Here is a 12,195-nt window from a genome sequence, read left to right as displayed (position 1 = left end):
CATACACAAAAATAAACTAAAAATGGATTAAAGACCTAAATGCAAGACTGCATGCTATAAAACTCTTCAAGAAAAATGTAGGCAGAAGACTGTTTGACATAAATTGCAGCAAGATATTTTTTAATCCACCTCCTAGAGTAATGAAAATAAAAACAAAAATAAACAAATGGAATCTACTTAAAAGCTTTTGTGTAGTAATGGAAAGCATAAACAAAAAGACAACCTTCAGAATGGGAGAAAATATTTGCTATCAAAGTGAAACCAACAAGAGATTCATCTCCAAAATATATGAACAGCTCATGAAACTCAGTATCAAAAAAAAAAAAAGAAAAGAAAAAGCCAGCCCAATCAAAGTGGGCAGAAGATCTAACTAGACATTTCTCCAATTATGACATATAGATGGCTAAAAAGCATGTCAAAAGATGCTCAACATTACTAATTATTAAAGAAATACAAATCAAAACCACATTGAAGTATCATATTACACTAGTCAAAACAGCCAGCATCAAAAAAAAATTACAAATAAATGCTGGAGAGGGTGTAGAGAAAAGAGAATCCTCCTACATTGTCAGTGGGAATGTAAATTGGTCGAGCCACTATGGATAGCAGCATGGAGGTGCGTTAAAAAACTGAAAATAGAAGTACTGTAAGACCCAGCAAACACACTACTAGGCACATACCCAGAGAAAAATATAATTCAAAAAGACACATGCACCCCAGTGTTCACTGTCCACTATTTACAATAGCCATGTCATGGAAGCGTGCTAAATGCCCATCAACGGAGGAATGAATAAAGATGTGGTACCTTTACACAACGGAATATCTCTCAGCCATAGCAAAACACAATGTCATTTGCAGCGACATGGATGGACTTAGAGACTGTCACACTGAGTGAATTAAGTCAGAGAAAAACAAATATCGTATGATTATCACTTATATGTGAAATCTTAAAAAAATGGTATAAATGAACTTATTTACAAAACAAAAGCAGAAAAAAATAGAAAACAAACTTACAATTACTCATGGGTAAGCAGGGACTGATAAACTGGGAGATTGGGATTGACATATACAGACATATACATATAAAAGAGATAACTAATAAAGAGCTTCTGGGTAATTAGGCTAACAAAGTTCTGAACATTTAAAAAGAATTCTATCAAAAAAAAAAAAAAAAGAATTCTATCATCTGTTCTTAAGCAATTTGTGTCAATTATATTCTATCAGGCTGTTTACTGATAAAAATGAGAAACATCTACTGTAAGGTAAACAAGGATAAAGAACTTTTACAATGAACAATGAGCATGCTTACTGAGACCAGTATCTACAGCATACACTCTGCCATATTATACAATTTCTCCAAAAGTGTATTCACTATTCAAGATGTAGAAGTCTTCTGTTCAGTGTGGAAACAATGCAAAATATACTGCTATTTAAACTACTTCCGAGGGTTTTTCTCTCTTTGGGAGTTACAACTCAATTCCTACATAGTTACAAAATGACACACTGATCTGGTCCAGAATTTATCCCTAATTTTTTTCTGGCTTGTGTTAGATAAGAGATGTGAGTACACTGACATCAGAAGAACAGTTTACAGGATATAAGCACAGGATTGACCCTTCTAAAATATTGATTAAATTCTGTAGAATAATACTTTGCCTCACATTCCCTCCTTCCCAAGTAGCCAACCTGTTTGCTCATTGTCTTGGGGGGCAAAGAGGGGCAGTTAAGATAGGGAAGAAAATGGGCAGGGCTAAGAGAGCTCGCTTCATGATTTTAATTTGAAAATGCCTAAAGCCCTTAAGAAGAAATGGCAACCACTCCAGTGTTCTTGCCTGGAGAATCCCATGGACAGAGGAGCCTGGCAGGCTACAGTCCATAGGGTTCCAAAGAGTTGGACACGACTAAAGCGACTTAGTCCCTGATGCTGGCAAAGACTGAAGGCAGGAAGAGAAGGGGATAACAGAGGATGAGATGGTTGGATGGCATCACTGTTGACAGACATGAGTTTGAGCAAGCTCCAGGAGTTGGTGATGGAGAGGCAGGCCTGGCGTTCTGCAGTCCATGGGGTCTGGACACTGGACTGAGTAGGACACAACTGAGCAACTGAACTAACAAACTAAAAGGGACTCAGCACACAGCACACAGAGCCCTTAAGGGGCTTCCTGATGGCTCAGCAGTAAAGACTCCACCTGCAATGCAGGAGACATAGGCAATGGCAACCCATTTCAGTATTCTTACCTGGAGGATTCCATGGACAGAGAAGCCTGGCAGGATACAGTCCATGGGATCACCGAGTCAGACATGACTTAGCAACTGAACAATAAGAAAAAACCTGTAAGAGAGTGAAGAGTCAGAAGACGTTTATGGGGAGGGACACTGAGAATTGTAAATATCAGGGTTCCCTGTCAGTCTTTCCAGAATGCTCCCCAACCTAAGCAACTTTGGACACAGGCTATGAAGGAGTGGAGGTACCTGGGGAAGGAAGGGAAAAAAGCCACAATAGTTTAAATATCAGAAAACTGAACAGCGGGGTGGGTCCTTTGCTAAGTCAGAACTTCCTAAGATCATTTTATGGAATCTGAGAGCATAATTATATGCCTTGCTCCTGGGGAGAGGTATCACAAAGCGGTAGAGAGCTCCCCAAGAAAGAAAGGCAACAGTGAGTTTAGGCAGGGCGGGACCAGAAACAACCTCATAGATACCACCTGTGTCCTGCAATGGCTGTCTCCCATAAGCCCACAGTATTGCACTGACTGAGGGAAAAGATGATGTCGCCATGGCAACACGCTTGCATCAAGAGCCAAGGAAGAAACTGAGTGCTAGCCTTCTCAGTGGGCCAAATACTTCAGGTCACTGTCTCCTTCCTAGGGACGCTCCACAAAAACTTAGTTGCAATTTTGAAGAAAACTATGAGCTGAATTGAAGTTACCAAAAATAAATACATTTCTTACACACCTCAACTACAGAGTTTGAAGGTACTAGAATGAATGCACTTCCTACGTTTCTGCTTGATGGCCTCTCAGACCCTGATTAGCACAAGAATAAGGGGAGCTGGGCAGAAACTAGAGAATTAATGTCTCCTGGGCATTTTTAAGTACTAGATCCTTTACTCAGAGAAGGCAATAGCACCCCACTCCAGTACTCTTGCCTGGAAAATCCCATGGACGGAGGAGCCTGATAGGCTGCAGTCCACGGGGTCATGAAGAGTCGGACACGACTGAGCAACTTCACTTTCACTTTTCACTTTCATGCATTGGAGAAGGAAATGGCAACCCACTCCAGTGTTCTTGCCTGGAGAATCCCAGGGATGGGGGAGCCTGGTGGGCTGCCATCTATGGAGTCGCACAGAGTCGGACACGACTGAAGCGACTTAGCAGCAGCAGCAGCACCTTTACTAAGCACTTTATTTATCCTAGAAATAAAACCACTAGGAGATAACTTATCTATATTTTTATAAATGAAAAAGTTGGGGCTCACAGAAATAACCTGCCCAAAAATACTCAGGTAGTAACTGAGTTCGAATTCCAATCTAAGTCAGCCTCTCTTTAGAGGCTACAAACCTGGGCTTCACCCCCAGACTTAATCAAATTCATCAGGCCTGTCTCACAACCCCCAGTCTCTGTACAAGTTCACCAAGAATCCAGGCATGCCGTCTCTTATTTTTCATCCCACTTAGCTATGAATCTGCTCCAATCAGCAATAGACTACACCAGGGCACTGTGGTCACCAAGATCCTCCCCCTTCTGAAATCTAAGAAATCCTACTTACTGTCTGTAAGCTTCCTTCCTTTCTTTCTCATTCCTTCATTTCTATTAAGCCAACAGCAGGAGTTCATGAACACGATTAATCCCTGTATTGTCATCCTTCACTATCCCAGGCTGGCCTCTCCACCACATAATCCTGCCTATACCTCAGACTCATTACCTCAAACACCTTAACAATGCTCTAACTTCGTTACTTTTTTCCCCCCTATCCTGCCTGTCCTCACTCAGACGTAGCCTTCTGTCTCCCATGTATAAACTGCTAACTGTTGCTGCAGAAAACTCCTGGCTATACAGTTTGCAGGCACCATCACTAGTTCAGTGGCGCTCTCTGGTAGTTTGGGAATGACAGTTTTCACCCAGCCCCCCTTATTCTTGTGCTAATCAGGGTCTGAGAGCCCATTAAGCAGAAATGCAGGAAGTGCATTCTAGTACCTTCAAACTCTGTAGTTGAGGTGTGTAAGAAATGTATTTATTTTTCTTAACTTCAATTCAGCTCACAGGGTTTACATTCATTTTGCATTCCCCTCCCCATGATATCAATCCACACTCCCTCAAGCCCTCCAAAATCCCTCAGTTCCTCTTCACAGCACATGATAAACATGCTCGCATCCTTGCAGACGATCCCTTTCATCCTTACCTCTCATTCCCAAGAAGAGAACTGTCTCTTAACTCTACATCTAAAACTCTCAATTTCTTCTCCTTCCAGATGTTGCTCCTTGAAACATACTTTAAGATTAAGGCTTCAACATCTCCTCTGGTGATTTTTTTGAACTAAAGGATTCTAAATGTTTTTCATTCATATGTATTTGGGTTTTCTTCATTCATTTATATATAATACATATAAAGACAATAGTAATTTTGCTCTTGCTGTAAGATGTTCTATCTCTTCAAACGTGGTGAAAGCAGAACCTGTTCTCTGTCTCCATGGCCAAGCCTTTCTCTTGTTCTTGTGTCTATACCGCTCTACTGAAGACACCCTCCCTAAATCACTTCTCTCCCTTCGGTCAAGTGCACTAGCTTATTTTCAGTCCTGTTTCTGTCAATATCTACTAAGCTTGTTAATGTTACCTATTCCTACTTTTTAAAAAATCATTCCTCACCTGACTTCCAGATAACTTCATTTCTGTCTTCTATAGAAATCCTTTTTGGATTTTCAGGTTCTTCCTACAGCCTTCAAGTATTCTTTGCCCTTTTTGTTTGCAGTTCCAAATAAGAATCACCTGGGGCACTTTTCTTAGCACTAAGCTGCAAATTACAATCACCTGAGGGGTCATTTTTAAACAGGCTGAAGCTGTAGCCCTACCTGAGACCAATGAAGTTAAAGTTTCTTGGGGGTGAAGCCTAGGCATCACCATTTTTTAAAGTTCCCAAGATGATTCTAATGCACAGCCAGAATTGGAGACTTACAGGTTTTCCAGAAACCAAAGATTCTTATATGCATAAGTATCACCTAGGAAGAATTCTTAAAAGGCAATTCCTTAAGTCCTGCTAGCTAGGTATTATCAGTGGGATTTGAAAGGGACCTATGGATTCACACAAACAGGAGGAGAAGGGGATGACAGAAGATGAGATGGTGGATGGCAACACCAAGTCGATGGACATGAGTTTGAGCAAGCTCCGGGAGTTGGTGATGGACAGGGAAGCCTGGTGTGCTGCAGTCCATGGGGTGGCAAAGAGTCAGACATGGCTGAGACATGAACTGAACTGAACTGATGGATTCACATGTCTAACAAGAACACCAGATGATTCTGATCAAGGATGCTTAAGAATCATTTTAAGACTTTTTCACCTATTCCCTTTCTTTTAGCATGCCTTCTAAACTGTTTTCTAAACTTCTTGCCTTTTGAAGTCACTTTAAACTTACCATGTCTAAAATAAAATGTATCCTCCACCCCCCCATATAGCTCTCAACCCCCATATTCCTGCTCCCTGCTAAACAACCTAAGTACCTACTGTGTAAAAGCAGAAATCTTTGAGCCAACACCTTTTCATTTTTCCTCATTCTTCACATCACATTGATCAATACAGCCCTTTGATTCTACCTAAGAAATGTCTCCAAAAATCTCTTCTTACTCCTCACTTCATTATTCAGACTTTTCTTGAATCATACCACTTTATGACTGTTTGTAACTCAGTATCTGAACATTGTTGCCAGAGTAAGCTTTTTATTCATAAAATGCCTACTAGAAAATGGGCTTCCCTGGTGACTGGGATGGTGAAGAATCTGCCTGTGATGCAGGAGACCTGGATTCGAACACTGGGTCAGGAAGATCCCCTGAAAAAGGAAATGGCAACCCACTCCAGTAATCTTGCCTGGAGTATTCCATGGAAAGCGGAACCTGGTGGACTACATACAGTTCATGGGGTCGCAAAGAGTTGGACACGATGGAGTAACTAACACTTAACTCTTGTACTAGAAAATGAAGTAACATTTGATTAAGGGCCAAGACTATGCCAAACACCATTCTAAGAATTATGCCTGCTTAATATATTTACATCTCACATTAGCACTTTGCCTGTATTACCTCTATTTTATAGATGAAAGGCAAGTGAGAAGAAACTTGCCTACGTTTACATACCTAAGAAGCAGCAGAGCTGGGATTCAGGTCCAGGCACTGGAGCTCATCACCATTTCAGAGTACTGTAGTTTGGTTACATTGTTTCCCATCTTGAAGGTCTTGGCTTCTGACAGATTGCCTACAAAAACAAAGACGCTTGAGCATGGCATACAAATCGTTTCAGATTATTTCCTCCCTCTTATTTACTACCTGCTACGCTGCACCCTACAGGCCTGCTAATGTTGTAGTTGTCCAGCCAAGAGTCCAAAGAGCCAGAAAACAGGGAGAGACACCAGTGGTTTATCCGATGGGGAATCTTACAGGGCTGAAACCAAAGGGCCCAGCAACAACACTGATGGCTGACGCTATTGAGGGGGAGGAGTCTACCATTGATAGGGGGAATTGACTTCCAATTGGCTCATAGTTACCAGGGAAACCAGCGACTGGGGTGGGGAAGAGGCGGGTGGGGGGCAAGCACCTAGATGGTTACTGCTGCTGCTGCTGCTAAGTTGCTTCAGTCGTGTCCGACTCTGTGCAACCCCATAGACAGCAGCCCACCGGGCTCCCCTGTCCCTGGGATTCTCCAGGCAAGAACAATGGAGTGGGTTGCCAGTTCCTTCTCCAATGCATGAAAGTGAAAAGTCAAAGTGAAGTTGCTCAGTCGTGTCCGACTCTTAGCGACCCCATGGACTGCAGCCCAACAGGCTCCTCCGTCCATGGGATTTTCCAGGGCCTTCTCAGATGGTTACTAGAGGCTTACAATTAAGAAGAATGGAGAGTCCGGTGAGTAAAGCAGGGCCTGGCTGAGCAGGGTATGCAGAGAGAGCAAGAGAAGAGCCATCTAAATGGCCTGACCACACATCACCACCCCCTTCTTTGTTCTGTGAGATTTGCACTATTTTCATCCCCACCGAGTCCTCTCAGGCTCAACAACCCTGCTCCATCTGCTCTGCTTATCTTGCCTCTCTGCAACTTCTTCCTACCCTCCATCTGACCAGGCAATGCTGACTCATCCTTTCAAAAATAATTTCAAATATTACTGATTCTGTAAAAATGTTGCAGATGCTTTCAGTAAATAGCTCTTGGCTTATTTTGTATCATCACTCTTTGAACTTTTTATAGACAATGCATATTATTAATTTTAGCTAAAAGTTCCTGAAATAGGATCTGTATTCATCTAGAGCCACTAACAACAAATCAACACCAACTTGGGGGTTTAAAACATTAGAAATGCATTCTCTTATAGTTTGGGGAACCAGGGGTGTGAAATTAAGATATCATCAGGGATATGCCCCCTAGAAAGTTCTGGAGAGAATTTTTCTTTGCCTTCTCCAGATTTTGGTGTTATTGGTTTGTGGTGCATAACTCCAACCTCTGCCTTCCTCTTCACATGGTCCATTCTGTTTCTGTGTCCTCTCCTCATAAGAACATTAGTCATTGGATTTAGAGCCCATCTTATCTGAAGGATGACTTCATCTTGAGATCCTCATGAATTACCTGCAAAGAACCTATTTCCAGATACTGTCACAATCTGAGGTTCTAGCTAGACTTAAATTTTTGAGAGAAACTATTTAACCTGGTAAAGAGTTAAATAAGAAAGAATCAATAAATGCTTATTGTTTGGTAGGAAGTAGAATGAATGAATCGGAGAAGGTGATGGCACCCCACTCCAGTACTCTTGCCTGGAAAATCCCATTTGATGGAGGAGCCTGGTGGGCTGCAGTCCATGGGGTCGCAAAGAGTTGGACACAACTGAGCGTCTTCACTTTCACTTTTCATTTTCATGCATTGGAGAAGGAAATGGCAACCCACTCCAGTGTTCTTGCCTGGAGAATCCCAGGGACGGGGGAGCCTGGTGGGCTGCCGTCTCTGGGGTCGCACAGAGTCAGACACGACTGAAGCGACTTAGCAACAGCAGAATGAATGAATGAATGACAAATAAATGTCAGAGCTTATATCAAGACTATATAAAGAATTCTCAATAATAAGACACTTCAATTTTTTAACTCATTTTACTTTTTAACATCTTATTTTTAAAAGCAGTTTTAGCTTTACAACAAAATTAAGAGGGAGGCCCAAGGATTTCTCATATACCCTGTGCCCCCACACATGAATAACATTCCCTATTATAAATATCCGTCCCTATCATCAATGTCACTCACCAGAATGTTTTTTGTGTGTGTGTGTGGGGGGAGGCCACACACTGTGACATGTGGGATCTTAATTTCCTGACCAGGGATCAAACCTATGCCCCCTTCATTGGAAGGTCAGGGGAAAAAATCTACACTGACTCACCACAATCAACCAAAGTACACACGTTGTTTGCTAGAGTTCACTCTTGATGATGTATGATAATATATATACATCATTATAATATCATACAGAGCATTTTCATTGGCCTAAAAGTCTTCTGTGTTTGGGCTATTAATCCCTCCCTCACCCCCCAACCCTGGCAGGCATTGATCTTTTTATTGTTTCCATTGTTGCGCCTTTTCCAGAATATCCTACAGTCGGACTCATTCAGTGTGTAGCATTTTCAGAACAGATGTTGCATCATTCATCATTAGGAAAAATACAATGTAAAATCACAATAAGACATCGCTTCACCCCTATAAGAATGGCTAAAATTTAAAAGATCAGATCAGATCAGATCAGTCTCTCAGTCGTGTCCGACTCTTTGCGACCCCATGAATCGCAGCACGCCAGGCCTCCCTGTCCATCACCAACTCCCAGAGTTCACTCAGACTCCCGTCCATCGAGTCAGCGATGCAATCCAGCCATCTCATCCTCTGTCATCCCCTTCTCCTTCTGCCCCCAATCCCTCCCAGCATCAGAGTCTTTTCCAGTGAGTCAACTCTTCGCATGAGGTGGCCAAAGTACTGGAGTTTCAGCTTTAGCATCATTCCTTCTAAAGAAATCCCAGGGTTGATCTCCTTCAGAATGGACAGGTTGGATCTCCTTGCAGTCCAAGGGACTCTCAAGAGTCTTCTCCAACACCACAGTTCAAAAGCATCAATTCTTCAGCACTCAGCCTTCTTCACCGTCCAATTCTCACATCCATACATGACCACAGGAAAAACCATAGCCTTGACTAGACGAACCTTTGTTGGCAAAGTAATGTCTCTGCTTTTGAATATGCTATCTAGGTTGGTCATAACTTTCCTTCCAAGGAGTAAGCATCTTTTAATTTTATGGCTGCAGTCACCATCTGTAGCGATTTTGGAGCCCAGAAAAATAAAGTCTGACACTGTTTCCACTGTTTCCCCATCTATTTCCCATGAAGTGGTGGGACTGGATGCCATGATCTTCGTTTTCTGAATGTTGAGCTTTAAGCCAACTTTTTCACTCTCCACTTTAGTAAATGATAATGATGTGGAACAATGGAAACTCTTACAGAAAATGGTGCAGCCCCTTTAGAAAACTGGCAGCTTCTAATAAAGTTAAATATACACCACAGAATTTAGCAATCTCACTCTAAAGAAATGAAACATATGCCCGTATGATGACCTTTAGACAAATGTTAATAGCAGCTTTATTCATAGTAACCCAGAACCGGCAACAACCAAAGTATCCATCAAATGGTAAATGAAGGAATAAATGATAGCACCTCCATACAGTAGAATAGTATCAGCAATGGAAAAATACAAACTAATAATACCTACACATGGATAAATCTTTAAAAAAAATAAAACACTGCACTAAGTGAAAGAATCCAGGAACCTAAGACCAAAACCAGCCTATTGCATTATTACAATATTCTAGAAAAGGCAAAGCTAAAGAGACAGAAATCAATCTGATGACCACGGACTATGAGGGATGGAAAAGGATGTATTGTAAGGGGCATGCAGGCAGTTACTGAGGTTGTGGAAATATCCCCATCTACGTGGTGATTCGGAGAAGGCAATGGCACCCCACTCCAGTACTCTTGCCTGGAAAATCCCATGGACGGAGGAGCCTGGAAGGCAGCAGTCCATGGGGTCGCTAAGGGTCGGACACAACTAAGCGACTTCACTTTCACTTTTCACTTTCATGCACTGGAGAAGGAAATGGCAACCCACTCCAGTGTTCTTGCCTGGAGAATCCCAGGGACGGGGGAGCCTGGTGGGCTGCCGTCTACGGGGTCACACAGAGTCGGACGCGACTGAAGCGACTTAGCAGCACATGGTAATTGGAGTAAAGGTTACATGATGGTAAAGATTTGTTAAAACTCAAAATAAACATTTCGAAAGAGCAAATTTGGGGACTTTCCTGGTGGTCCTGTGATTAAGACTCCATGCTTCCAATGCATAGTATGCATGTTTGGTCTCTGGTCCGGGAACAAAGATCCCACATGCCTTGAGGTGTGGCCAAAAAACAAACAAACAAAAAATAAATAAATAAAAACAGAAAAATAAAAATCAGTAAACAAAAAAGCAAATTTTACTATATATAAATGGAAACAATGAAGTAGACTCAAAACAGTAAATATATAAATGACAAGATAACTCAATGGCTAATTGCTAGGTTCAGATTCTCCTACTTGTATTCTCAATACTTGTGTAACCTTGAGCAAAGTCAGCAAACCTTTGTTTCTTCATATGTGAAACTGTAATAGTAATTTAATAATACCTACTGCATAGAGTAGCTGGGAAGACAAAATGAGATCCTCGATGTAAATGTGTTAGTCCTGGGCCTGGCATATAGCAGGTGTTCTTTAGAATCAGCTCTTATTACTTAATCCCAAGTATTACGAATACAGTATAAAATCATGGCAAGAAGGCATTTCAAAGAAAAATGAAAGCTCTGGCTATGAGCTACAGTGACGAGAGGGGTTCTAGCATAGTAGGGGTTCCCCCTGGCTTTACTTTCTCTCACTCCATAATAAAGCAAAACTCTTCTCAGCAACTCACTAACTGTTGGAAATTGATCTTCCACCAACTCAGTGACATAAACATTGCTTCCTCTGAGGCAGTTTCTTGACCTTGTGGCCATCTTGACTGGCCATCTCATCTCTTCTAGCTGAAGCCCCTGCTGTTATTCAATTAAGCCTCAATTCCAGACCAGAGGCTCCTGGACAGAGTCCCCAGCCCAGATCTCCTGTGGGCACAGCACACAGCTCACACAGACAGAGGAGAGTGACTAACAGTTGGATTTAGAGATTTCTGGTTCACCCTGCACCGCAGGCAAAAAGCAATGTTCCTTTGGGTTTGTGGAGTGTCTGGATGGAGTGAGTCATGTAATCCCATAAGGTAAGTAACATCGCATTTTAAATGGAACGCAGTAAATACATTCATAAAAGCAATTAAGATATTTCAGTAACACCACAAAGCATTTATACAATCAAAAAAAGATGATAATAATACCATTTTACTGATCCCCAGCCTTCAAACACAGGTCTTAAATAGCACATTTATCCTTGGCCTATTGATTAAAGAAATATGACATGTTGTGACCAAATTTTGGCATGTTTCTAAATATTTTGTGAGCACTATAAAGAGTTTTTTAAAATATGAGCTTTGTGAGACAATCTCCATAAGCAATGTTATAGTTTCTAGAATTGTTAAGCAATATAGGAAGAAACAAAAAGTTGAAATGTCGGGCAGTGTGATTGCATGTGTAGGAGAAAGCCAGCAGGAATAAATCTGGGTGACTGTAAAAACTGTTTTTCAAAACCATACAAATTAAATATTAAGAGTACGTATATGCCAGTGTTTCTATGAATTCACTGACTCCTCTCACGTATACAGGCAGAAATACTTCCTCTGTCACCACGGCATTTTGGAAAAGCCTCTTACATATCTCCTTAGAGGGACTCCAGGCATGGTTGCTCCCAGGGTCTTGTGAGACAATGGGCGTTAGAGGAGAGGACAGTATAGGTGAGGTGGGGGTCAGAC

This window comes from Bison bison, unplaced genomic scaffold (assembly GCF_000754665.1).
Source record: "Bison bison bison isolate TAMUID 2011002044 unplaced genomic scaffold, Bison_UMD1.0 scf7180017864325, whole genome shotgun sequence".
NCBI classification, from domain to species: Eukaryota; Metazoa; Chordata; class Mammalia; order Artiodactyla; family Bovidae; genus Bison; species Bison bison.
The sequence above is the reverse complement of the archived record's forward strand: the minus strand, read 5'-3'. Positions refer to the sequence as shown.